Here is a 13,769-nt window from a genome sequence, read left to right as displayed (position 1 = left end):
AGAGAATCACTCCCAAGTCGATAAAGCGGCTCTGCACGCTCTTTTCACCAACATGAAATCGCTCATGGAAAATGTCCATCAAGACGAGGACCAACCTTTCAATTTCTTAAGTTATTATCACAAAGTCCTAGCTCCCTATGTAAAAATATGTGACGGCGACGATGCTTCGTTCCTTCTACCTCCTACTTCCAAGGATGTTGAAAAGGATCCCGCTTATCAATTATGTTTGGAAATGAAAGCCTCGAATCAAATTCGGGCTCGTTATTCTCCTTACACGACCCTATTTGATCTTGTGCACGTCATGATTTATTGCAATTTATGCCGGAACGAACTCAACGTGGTGGCGAATTTCGTGTTTGAGTTTGGAGTTCGCATTTGTCGTCGCCCCTTCTTCTTCAAAGAATCGTTCTTGACCCAGCAATTGCGAAAACTGGTCACTTCTCAAATTACGTACCATCGGAATACAGAATTCTACTACCTTCTTCGAGAGATTCAACAAGGCGGCACGTGCGATGCCTTATCACTAGAATTTATTGAAAAAATGAGTCGAATCGAAACCTTTTTAGCGAAAGTGTTCCTAGGAAAAGCGGATGATCGAATAAAGCAGTTTGCGTTCAAACAAAATTTCCCCTACGTCCTGTTTGTTCCGAAAGGAGACGAAGAGACGACGAAAAAAGCCACCCAAATTGATGAGTACCTCGGATATCTTTTCGGGACCGGGTTTATTATTTCCAAGCTCAAAGGTAAAGGATTAGTGAAAGGTTCGATCGCGACGGGTAAGAAATTTTACCGTCTTGTACAGAAAGTGGCCTTGAAAATACGCGAATTTGAAAAATCCGACGAAGAAATTTTCTGGACGATGGAAATGGTGAAACTGTTCTTATGTTCCGACGGGTATATGGAAAAAGAATTGAGAATGTTACTCAATGTAGCGACGAAGGAATCTCAAGTTCCCTCTCGTCAAGAAATATGTCAAGGAGGAGGAGGAGGAAGAAGAAACGAAGACGGCGAAGAGATGGATATGTCATAATCAAGTAAATCATTGGGAAAAATGGCAGACGCAGAGGAAGAAATCTGTGGAATTTGCCTGAAGGCCTTCAAAGAAACGAAACGCTATAAAGTCCACAATCTCGATTGTGAGCATTCCTTTCATATTAAATGTATAAAGAAATGGATTCGAGAGTATGGTAAAAAGAAATGCCCGACCTGTCGGACTCGTATCAGCCAGGATGATATGCTCTATTTCACCAGCGGAACATTGCAAATGGAACATTTAAGAATAGATTCGGATGAAGAGGAGGAGGAAGAAGAACCAGAGGTGGAAGAACCGCCAAGGCAACGACGAAGACGAAGAGCCGAAGAAGAATTAGTCGATCTGGGAGGCCATGGTCTCATTTTTTCAGGGCTTAGTACCAGTCAGACGAGACCCAGAAGACAGAGAAGAGAAGATTTATTGGGAGATTATGCTTATATGGATACACCTAGACAAAGTTCACCTACCTCAGATGATGAAGAACGGGAAGTCAATCCTTATTTTGGTCGACCGAATGCATTTTGGAGAGAAATGAGACGACAAAGACGAAGTAGAAGGAATTAGATGATTCTTAAAATAAAAATAAATACAGTACGCAAAAATGGAAAAGTAAGACTCACGACTGGTGTATAATATTTTGTTATCAACAGATACATCTCCTATACATCGTTATATCAACAGATCTATTTCCAAATGGAAAAGTAAAACCGACCGACTGTTAAAAAATATTTCTCAAAAAAATTTGATAGTAAAAAAAAAAAAAAAAAACTTTTTGTTAATTTTTATTATGTCTTTTAGACATGATAAAAATTAACTGTACCTTCTTTTTTATTTTGAATGATGTCACCTTTTCTAAAAATAGATTTCTAAGAATGAATCATGCTTTTCTTGAAAATTTATACTTAGAAACATGTCTAGACAACATGTTGACATTATTCCAAACAAAAAGGAGGGTAGAGTTAATTTTTAGCATGTCTAAGACATGCTAAAAATTAACAAAAAGGTTTTTTTTTTTTTTTTTTTTTTTTTTTTTTTTTTTTTTTTTTTTTAATACCACATTAGATTTTTTTGAGAAATATTTTCCACCAGTCGGTCGGTTTTACTTTCTTTTTTTGGAGATGTTGATAACGATATATAAGTCGATATATAAGTTTCACTCACTGGGTTCTGATTCATTCGTTTCCGCCTTTGCTTTCACGAGATATCGAGACCGCTTCAGCATTTCGAAGGAAGCTCCTTTGATGTTATACTGTTTCTTCAGTCGTCGCTTTAGATTAAATAAATACTGGTAATGATTTTTTCCAAATAGTTTGGATGGAGGAGCATTGAAAAGAAACTGGAATAACTTTATCTGATTTGGATCCTTATAGACTTCTAAAGATTTAGACGCAAACGCTTTTCGTTTCTCTGGATCATCGTTTAGATAGCCCAAGATGTGAATCATCCTCAATTCCATTTCTAAAAGTAATAAGACTATCAGCGACAGTTCATCTGTTTCATAATTGGAGAGACAGTGATTACGGATTTGATTCATCTGCTCTGCTGTAAAACGTTGGTGTTTTCGACGACGAGGTTTCTTGACCACCACCTCATCTGCAGAAGGTAAGAACCATTTTCGTCGAATAGCATTTAAAGCATTTGAAATATATTTCGCGGAACGTTGTTTTTGATCGATAAGATATTGGTGATATTCTTGAAGTGTTTCGGTATGATTTAGATCTTTATGCATTTGTAAACACCAAGTTTCATATTGATTTTCATAAATAGAGTAGACTAATTTACTAGTTTTTGAGGGAGACATGATGCTTCTTTTATTTTTGGTATAATGAAGAACTCTTACTTATTTATAATTTTTTATTAGGTTTTTGAATCAAAAAAAATATTTATAATAAGAAGAAGAAACAGTAGAAACAAAATGGCCGAATGTTGTCCAATTTGCTTAGACGAACTCATCGCCGAAGATGTAGAAACCATTTCTACTTTAACGTGTCAACATCAGTTCCACACGAAATGTATTGACATTTGGAGAGAAAAAGCATTGACGTGTCCTGTCTGCCGAGAACCGTTTGAAGATGTCCTGCAGAAATTAATTTCTATGTTTCTCCCTTTGCGACGTTCTTTTTTATATGATGTAATTTACGATTATGAAAACCGCATCAGGTTTTCAGACGATGAGGCTGATTTAGATGATTTACTCATGTATGAATTATTGGGACCTTGGGAAACTTCTGATGAGGAAGAGGAGGAGGAAACAGAATCAATCGAACCTGAGGGAGAAAACCAGAGTGAGGAAACTAATTGAGACTGGAAAAAGGAATCGAGACCATAGATGGGTTTGAGTAAATTAGCCGATGACGGATATGAGGATCGGACTCGAACCGATGGAATGGATTGGGACTGATATTCATCCCATTTCTTTAATCCCATCCGAAGATTTAAAGCCAATGACTTTTTCATATATTCGGAAAGAAGGAATCGCCAGGTTTTGGGACGATACTTTCCATCAATCTCGAGAGCGTTTAACATGCTGAGATAGCATTCTTGAGCTGTACGACACAGTTTCAAATGAAAGACAACATCCATTTCATTCTCGACTTGCTTCCACCATCTCCCAGTTTGATATTTCCTTGGGTACAGCACTTCATTGTGTGGATATATTTCAGCCTCATCTTCGATCCACGGTTTCATGGTATTGGAAGGAAGGTCGTAGGGATCGCCTAAATGATAATTCAGTAACTGACAATTAGATAAATTGAGATGAAGATGGCTCGTGAAAACAATGAGACGATCGGCATAGGCTGGTTTGACCACCGAGTCTCCAAAATTCGGTTCGATCCAGATGAGAAGATCGCAATGCGTGCCGTCGCATTCGTAAGACGGATCTAACCCGCTGACGAACCAATCGTTGGAATCGTCGAGAAGAATATGGACCGTTTTGTGATGTCGAACAAAAAGGGTTTCCAAATGATAGGATAAGAGGGAAGGATGCCTTCCTAAATTACCTAATACAACGGTCACGGGTGCGTCTTGACATTTCTTGAAAAGATCTTGAATGGAACCCATGCTGGTTGTTCCGCATACTTGATTCCCGAGACGAGTCAGAAAAGATCCCATGCTTCTTATTCTTTATTTTTTTAACGCAGCTCGCATATATTCTTGATCTTTCTGGAATTCCGATTCAGGATAAGATGGCTTTTGAAGACTGGCATTCACTTCATTATGAAATTGAAACCAGACGTGGGCAAAGCGTTCGCCTAAAAACTGTTCTTTATACGTTTTGAGTTTGGATAAGTAATGATACACACAAATCCCGCATCGGAGAGTTCGATATAAAGATTCTGTCACAAAGTCTCTCCAAAGAGTTTTCGCGAGACGAATATCCTCGTCCTGAACTGAAAACGCTTCGGCCATTCAATGTAAAAGCCGCCAGTAATAAGGACCAAAGACCAACGTGTTGTGGTAATTGATGTGATGAAAATAATCTTCGGCTGAAAAAGGTTGTGGGGATACGGAAATGCCGATCCGGGTCATCAAGTCTCGAATCGCCTGACTTTTCCCCTGGAGTAATTCAATCACCGCTTCGTCTAAAAAGAAAAAGTATTCGCTCTTCCATCGAATACGGTACAGGAGCGTTAAGACGCAGTACGTGGTCAATTTAAAGAGTTGAATCCAACTGTATTCGCCTACCCAAGCTCCAGGTCGTAGAAATGTCCGTCCCCATTTATCTTGGTTCATTAAATTGGCCATGAATAATAAATAGGTGACGACGACTTCATCTAATCGTTGTTGGGGTTCTTCTTCTCGGAAAGCGGTCGTAAAGTGGGTGACGTCAATACCCGGAGGAGGAGGTGGAGAAGAAGGGGTTTTGAAGTGTGAAAGTTCATGAATTTTATGAGCCACGAACGGTGAAACACGAGCCTGGCTTTCTTGGAGTTCGTTCGAAACGATCGGTTCATCTTCTAAATAAGTTCGTTTTAAACGTTTAAAGGTTTGAGCATCCATTCTCTTTACTTAAACCACCATTGACGAAAACGGCAATACCAATCTCCCACGTCTTTATTTTGCACCAAACTGCCGAGCAATTCGCCGAAGGTTGTAAAAATCGTCAGCTTGCGAATGTATCCAAAAGCCAGAAAGAGAAAAATGAGTCCGTTGATGAGGAGGAAAAGGAGAAAGAACCAGCTTTGTGTTAAAATGAGACAAAACAGGATCACGAAGGACGTATACGCTCCAGCGACTAAAAGCGTTCCTAATGTTAAGGAATCCATTTGTTTTTTTTTCTTCTTCTCTATTCTTGACCTAATGTCTCGTAATAAAGGGTCCGATACGTAATATTCTGGTAAGCATTATAAACGGGATGGTGGATAAAGAGAAATAATAAAATCCATAAGAGGATCGATACCATATTTTTGTTTTCTTTGTTCTGAGTCAGAAGAGAAGAGATAATAATAAAGTAACTCATATTAATTAAAAAAATGGTTCGAAGGGATAAAACCAAATCTGATAAAGCGGAACGAAAATTGCTTCGAATGGAAGCAGCTCCTCCTAATCATGTAGGAGACCCAGTCGTTGACAACCCCCTTAACAATCACCCTCCAAGCAATCCATCTAACCATCCTCCTCCAATCCATGACAATCCTCCTAATAATGATAATGTAGGCAATATTCCCATGGACGTGGATGAGGAAATAATTCGTCGGCATAGGCGAGATCTCCTGAATTACGAAGAATACTACCCCGATCGAATGAAATCAGATAAACGCTATGCCAAATTGCCTGACGGAAATGAGATTTATGCTAAGAATCGACAAGGAGATGAATTTTATATGCTGGATCCCGATGGAAATATTGTGTTTGCAAAACAAATCTCTCCCATCACCGGTAAAATAACCCCTGTCTATGCCGTCGATCATCTGAACCGTTCTATTTTACCCGCCGACGCTCAAAATCGTCCCGTGTATGGATTTGATAGTGATGGGGAACCCATGTTTCCCATGGAAAACGGAAAAATGGTGTATCTGTTCTACGGAGGAAAAGAATGGTATCCGGAAAATCCTCAGACCAAAGAACAAATCTATGCTTTAGACAAGCACCATCGACCCTATTTTGCTAAAGACGAGCATCAAAAGCCTTACTATGCTCGAAAACTCGATGTCAATCAATTCCCTATCGAATATGCCCCTCTCGATTCCAACGGTCAACGGATCTATATTCCCTTAGAGAACAATAAATTCCAATACCCGTTTAATCTCGTCACAAAACGACCGCTGTTTGAACTCTCTCCGGATCAGGACGAAATGTATTTCCGAAACAATACGCTAGGCGAATATTATCCCGTCAACGAATTCAACGATGAAATTTACGCTCGAGATCGTTTGCACAATGAAATGCCGGCTAGGAACATCGATGGAACCCCTTATTACGCTAAGAGAGCGAGTGGGGACGAATACTATCCCAAGCAACTCAACGGTCTCGAAACGTATATTCGAATTGGAAATAGGGACGAACCGGCCTTAGATGCTTTAGGAGAAGGCATTTATGCGAAAGATGAAAACTTGGACGAATATTATCCGAGAATTTACCATGACGACAATGACGAATAAAGCAAAACGATTACCAAAGGATCTTCGATGGCAAAAGATGAGTATTATGCAGTCGACAATCTTGGAAATCAACGATATAGAAAGGATCGAAGGGAATTTGAAACATATATTACCACTGACGATCCCAGTCTACTGTATGCCCTAGACAAATATAAAGTTCCCCATTATGCTAAAAAACCCGTATATATCGGTGGAGAAAAAAAATTTGAGGAATATTATGGAAAAATCAATAACTTGCTCGTCTTTCTAAAGTACCAGGGTCGAGAAATTTATGCCAAAGAGCATTCCGGGGCCGAGATGTATCCCAAAGTTTTGTTTGGGAACGACATGATTGCTCGAGATGCCGACGGGCGGTATTATTATGCAAAAGATGAGACAGGAAATGAAAAATATCCCTTGTTCGCCGACGATACGGAACACAAGCCCGAATACATGTCTTACGCTCTCGATAAAAACGGTATTCCGTTCTATCCTATCAATTCTCAGGGTAAACCCATCTATCCTAAAAATGCTACAGGCGATGAATTTTATCAAATCCTTCACCCTTTCACTCAGCAAGTCATCTTTGGAAGAGATACCGATCAGAACCAAGTGTATGCGCGGAAAGCGGATGGAGGCGAAATTTACCCGGATAGCGGTCAATTCGCCATGACGAGGTTGAAAGAATTCTTTTATGCTCATGATAAGAACGGGGTCATTATTTACCCGGTCGATCAACACGGCAACGAACGATATTTAGTGACGGACAAAGGATCGTACGATCAATTGATGAAAGATCCGGCCGTGAAACGATACGCCAAAGATGCAGACAATAATGAAATCTATCCGGAAATTATTCATGCCGATAAGCGCATTACCCAAAAACCTTTAGGAAACCGGTACGCTCAAAATAAATTGGGTGAATATTACTACCCGGTCGATCGATACAATAACGAGTACATTGTCCAGTTCAAGAAAGTGAGTGAGGAACAAATCTTTGCGAGTGGATACCCCATCACGTGTGATCAAATCATCATTGTTCCCAATTTAAATGACAAGCCCTGGACGCCTGCGTTTATACGAGACCCTAGAATTGAACCCGAAAATTTGATAGGCTACTTGTACCGATCGCATTCGAAACCGATGGATTATTTGACCAATTTGAGATCTAAACGCGCTTCTCGACACGGATTCCAACCCTATAAAGTTATATATAATAACTCGGAGGGTAAAGTGGTCGAGAAAGTGGAAAGCGGTCTTCCAGGACAGGAAGATCCAGTGGAAGAGGAAGAGAAAAAGAAGAAAAGAAAGAAGAAAATATATGCCAACCCGATACAGTCTGACGAAAATAATCATCAATCCACCACCAACTGGACTAAAATCATTCTTTCTATGATAGGTATCTTGGCCATACTTGCGTTCCTAATCTGCATTAATATACTGTTTAAAAACTAAAGTCGTGAGAGAAAGAAAAATATCTGAAATAATCCATTCTTAAAAAGATTGGGATGTCTTGTCAATCCAGTCGGTTGGAAAAAATTTTTCAGAGCTGAAAAAAAAAAAAAAAAAAAAAAAAAAAAAAAAAAAAAAACCCTTTTTGTTAATTTTTATCATGTCTAGAAGACATGATAAAAATTAACTATCTACTCTTTTTGTCTAGGAATGATGTCTCACCCTTTCGAAAATTAGACCATGACTCACCCTTTCTAAAAATAAAATTCCAAGAAATAAATGAGTCATGGTGTATTTTTAGAAACATGGTGAGACATCATTGAAAACAAAAGGGGGTAGTTAATTTTTATCATGTCTAGAAGACATAATAAAAATTAACAAAAAGTTTTTTTTTTTTTTTTTATACAAAAATTTTTCTTAGCTCTGAGAAATTTTTTCCAGCCGACTGGATTCACAAGTCATCACCACCAAGAACTCTTCCTTATCTATTTAAGCATTTCGAGTTTCGCTTCAAATGTGTACGTGCTGTTGAAGAGAGACCCACCTAGATCCTAGTTGACTCATTCATGGGGAAGAAAAAAAAAGTATTCTATAACGTGTTGGATAATGTTGGAGGTAAGTCTCTTTCTTTTTCATTTTTTTCTAAAGATTTATGAATGACAAACGGAAAGGTTTCTTTCTTGTACTCTTGAAGGCGATGAAAATAAAACAAAGCTTCTTGGAAAGCACAATATTTGGTCCGACCTATATGTTTCGGACAAAACGATGAATATTCACAGTTCATTGGTATGGGCGCGGTATGAAACGCCTCCTTGTTTTTGGAGACGAAATTGAAATAAATAGGACGGGCCAGTATCTGGTACAAAACATTAATTTTCCAATAATGAGGGCAGTAAATGTTTTTATATCCTGCCGTTAGAGCTACGAGAAACGGTTTTAATTGATCGTACGGCAAATGACCCTCATTCCATGAAAAGCCATGCGTTATATCCGCTAACGGTAAATGAACACTCGATACACTTTGTTTGGCGGAATAGGATAATTCAGACCACGGTATGGGTGGTTCCACGTAGATAATGCCTTGGGAACGATCATGGGTGATATAAGCCACTTCTTTAATAATATAGTCGGAAAAGTCATCATTATAAGAAAGATTAAGTTCTTTGGCGAGAGGATCACCATTCAATTCGAAACCTTCGAAATTGAGAACGATATAGGATTCCATGTTTTATTTTTATCGGTCATCTTGTTTCAGGAGAACATTGAATCTAAAATCCTCTACGGTTATCACATGAAAATCTCTCAATTTGCCTTTTAGATAGGTGGCTCCAACTAAGTGGATGGATTGAGTTCCATATTTTTTCTTTAATTGTTGGAAACAAATCCGCTCTGATACTTGTACTGCAATAGGTCCTAGACGTATCTTATCCTTGCGAGTGAACAGAGTTATATATTCTATGCCCACTCGATGTTGACGAAACTTTTGTAGAAATTGTATTAAGGACCAAGATTGAAGACCCAAGGTCGATTTTAAATCTCTTTCCAAATTAAATGTGGCAGTATGGGAAATAAGAACAATATATCGAAAGGAGGGACCTATTTGTCGATTGAACCGTTCGGTGATTCGCCATGGAAGAAAGGTTGAATGATTCATTTTTTTTTTCAATTTAATTTAATTTTTTTTCTTCTTCTTCGGTTCGAAGGATTAAACAAGCATGGCAGAGTATTACGATATTTCTGTTTTGAAAACTATTCAATTACCGATTGATCGACTCATCCGATTCGTGATTGGGCAAAATCCTCAACTTGAAAACTATCAAGCGACGTACCGGTTTCTGAATTTATTTTTTGAGTTTACGCCTCGATTCGTTCGAGATTTTCAATCACAGGCCGTTGCTCATATCCGTCACGTGTTAGATAATATGTCGCAATATGGACACCTATATCTTTTAATCGATCAGCAGCCCCTGTTTAATGCCCTGGAATGGAATGATGAAGAATTTATTTTATCGAATGAAGAAGTCTTAGACCCTATTCGCAAAATGGCCAGTCAGTTTTTTCCTAAAGATTCTGCTCATTACCATATCACTTGTATCTATCTCTTATATTTTTACGCACTACTCGCGAATCCGAAATATACTTGGATCACAATGGATTATTTAATGCACGGCAATAAATATCATCCATATTTATTAGCTAAACATGCTCACGAAGAAAAGTAAAAATAAAATCATTAGACGAGAAATTTATTTTTGAAAAGATAAAGCAATATAATGGAATTTTATCCGAATCGATATGGTAGCGAATATTACAAATATCGAAAAAAAGATCCAGTCTTTGTGAAAAGTGAATATGGTCATGAAAGGTATGCCATTCACTCCCAAAAGGGGGAAATCTATCCCGACAAAGGTGATCCTTTCGCTAAAACCCGAGACGGCCTTCCATATTATGCCAAAGATCGGAAAGGAAATGAAAAATATCCTCTACAACGTAAAAAATCCCTCGTTATTCAAATTCAAAACGAATTCATTCTGGCCAAATACGCGGACGGAAAAGAACGATACCCGGTGGATTTCCGAGGGAACGAATATTATTTAGTGAAAAATGAAGAAACTTACGTCGTGAAAGATGCCCAAGGTGAAATCTACTTTGCTAAAACATGTAGTGGAAAAGTCCTCATTCCCTGGAATTATTTTGAACAGTACAAGTATCTTCTCTCAGAACATTATAAACGCACATGCGATGCTGCAGGAAACTGCGTTTACCAATCCACGGTACCCGTTGAAGAAATTCTTAAAAAGTTGTTTCCATGCCTCTGTTTGTGCTTAGCTGAAATACCTACAATGGCTTTTATTCTAGCAGCTACGTTAATGTCAATACCAGGACTGTAAGAACAACGTTCTTATATATAGTCAGTGAGAAGAGAAAGAATGACTCGAAGCTGGCTGAGAAAAAATTCTATATAAAAAAAAAAAAAAAAAAAAAAAAAAAAAAAACTTTTTGTTAATTTTTATCATGTCTTTAGACATAATAAAAATTAACTCTACCCCCCTTTTTTCTTTTTGTTGTGAATGATGTCTCACCCTTTCTAAAACTAGATTTCTAAACAAAAGAATGAGTCATATCGTTCTTGGAAATTTATTTTAGAAACATGTTGACACCTGATTCAAACCAAAATAGGGGTGAGGGGTGGTAAAGTTAATTTTTATCATGTCTAAAGACATGATAAAAATTAACAAAAAGTGGGTTTTTTTTTTTTTTTTTTTAAATCTTTAGAATTTTTTCTCAGCTGTTAAGAAATTTTTCCAACCCGACTCGATCGACCGGACATCACCATGTTTTAAGAATGGACTCTCACTTATATATTTCAACATTGCGAGTTTCACTTCACATGATTCTGTGTTTTTGAAGAAGAAACATCTTGAAATCTGGCTTTCTTCAGTCAACTTTTGTTTTTTCCAAGTCATTACACAATGAAATGTTGGGAACCTACCTCATGCATATGTAAAAAGGTTAGTAATTCTTGTCTTTTTTCAGATTTTTGATGATAACATTATCGTAATAAATAACTTGTCTTTTATGCTGAGGCAGATCAATGGGTTCATCGTCCACTTTTAAATGTTTCGTGGTTGAGTGTTCTCCCTCTTCGTCGTCATGCTTTCGTTTGAGAGACGAATTCAATTCGGCATTTTCAAACTGAAGGGGTTCTACTATATCCAAAGAAGAGGAAATATTATTTTCGGCTGAAAAGGAACTGAAATCCATTTCGGTCCGTTTCAAATGTCCAAATTCATCATTGAAACGCATAATGAGTTCCGTTTCGTGGATGGAGGTGTCGCGCATCGTTTTCAAAAATTGTCGAATGGCCGATTTCAGTTCGTTAAAGGTCGTAACAGAACCGGGAATGATTTGTACATCGGCATACTGTTTGAATTGTGTAAAAATATCGGTCGAAGATAGAAATTCTTTTTTGAATTCTACTAATATTTCAGGTTCGGAACGGTAACGGATCATGCCGTCCTCCATGTTAATATTGTGGGCCAGATGCAGATAAATCATTAAAAAGAAACCTTTATAGGAATCTTCGACGATAGAATCTTTGGTTTCGAGTAAATATTGATCCTGCATCACTTGTTCTGAGGTGAGGGATGGAGCATTTTTCGTAAACACGGCGTCAAAAGGAATTGCTACCACGCGATCATTAAACGCCTCTGTGGCCGTACACACTGGGAACGTATTGGTAGAAGCCATGAGTTTGGCACTGGGAATCGCTCCTACATTTTGCTCGTACAAATTCCGAAAACTGGTGGTCGAATTACCCGTGATTTCTTTCACGAGGTTTTCGTTTAATTTTCCCGACATTTCTTCAACAGTCACTACCCGACAACAAAATAACGAAGAGGCCAGTTCGGGTTGGGCTGATAGTCCTTGACCACTCGTCGTTTGTAAATTGACGGCTCGAATACCATGACTATAGCCTCCAAAGACCTTCGAGATCATTTGAAAGAATTTACTTTTTCCATTGCGCGTGTTGCCTTTCAAAATAAAAAATTTGCGACCGTAATTGGTCGCAATGAGAAGACTGGCCAGGACATCTAAAAGGTACATGAACAAATCGTATTCGAAACACGTATATTTACACATGTGCACATAAAAATGAAGCATGCTTTGAATGAGCGGGTTGGTTTCTAGTTTGTCATGAAACTCGCGCACTTTTTCCCGCAGCGTATCCAGTAAATCGTCCGTGAGGTCGAGAAAACAGCTTTTCAGGTATTGTAGAAAAAATTTCCGGTCGGTTAATAAACGATAGATGGCTATCAAATCCAGATCGTGACGAAATTGCATCAACTCGTGTCGACTAAAATTGATGCCCAGACGTCGATCCGATAGGTAAAATTCCGGAACCGTCCCTCCTACATGACCCGTCAAGAGATTCAGAACCCCATCGTGGGTTCGAATATGCCATTTATGTCGATCCATTTGAATGATTTTACGATCAATGTTGGTTCGACTCAGAATGGACGAGACCACATAATTAATGTTGACCTGTTTCATAATGTCTGTGAAAGGACACATGTTTTTAGTTTTATCGGCAAACTGATTCCGAGCATAGGCCTGAATGGAGGACCAGATGGCATTCATCAGGTTTAGAATTTCTATCTGGTGGGGCACTTCTTGCCAGTACTCGTGGATATTATTCCACATATAGCGTTGAGGTTTCTTACAGGAATTGTGCATGGTAATGACGAGAATCGGAAAATATCGCTCTTGAATTCGATGAATTTGTTCCACGAGCTGATCTCCAGACACCGAATATAAAATAACGCCTTTCATGGTTTTGATAATAGCTTCCAGTTTATCTTTAAATTTGTAAATTTTAGGATTGAGATTCGAACCACAAAAGAGGATCGTGTCGAGAGTAAAATCTTGGGAAATGATATCTATAATTTTACTGTTGATTTTTTCTACAGAATCTATGAGTTCGTGAGATTCTAATATCGTACGCAAATGGGATGCGAGTGTATGGGAGGACATTCGTAAATGTTGACACAAGGCACAAAAAACAGGTAAAAAATAGTAACCTTGATTATACTGCATAATCGTACTAAGGGGATTGGGATCGGAATGCAAACTAGGATTGTCTAACTTGAGAGCTTGATTCACCGTCTGGAATACATCGTTTTCGATGACGATAGAATTTT

Source organism: Stegodyphus dumicola, chromosome 8, assembly GCF_044657685.1.
Source record: "Stegodyphus dumicola isolate Sdum_Otavi_A_Nest chromosome 8, ASM4465768v1".
Classification (NCBI taxonomy): Eukaryota; Metazoa; Arthropoda; class Arachnida; order Araneae; family Eresidae; genus Stegodyphus; species Stegodyphus dumicola.
The sequence above is the reverse complement of the archived record's forward strand: the minus strand, read 5'-3'. Positions refer to the sequence as shown.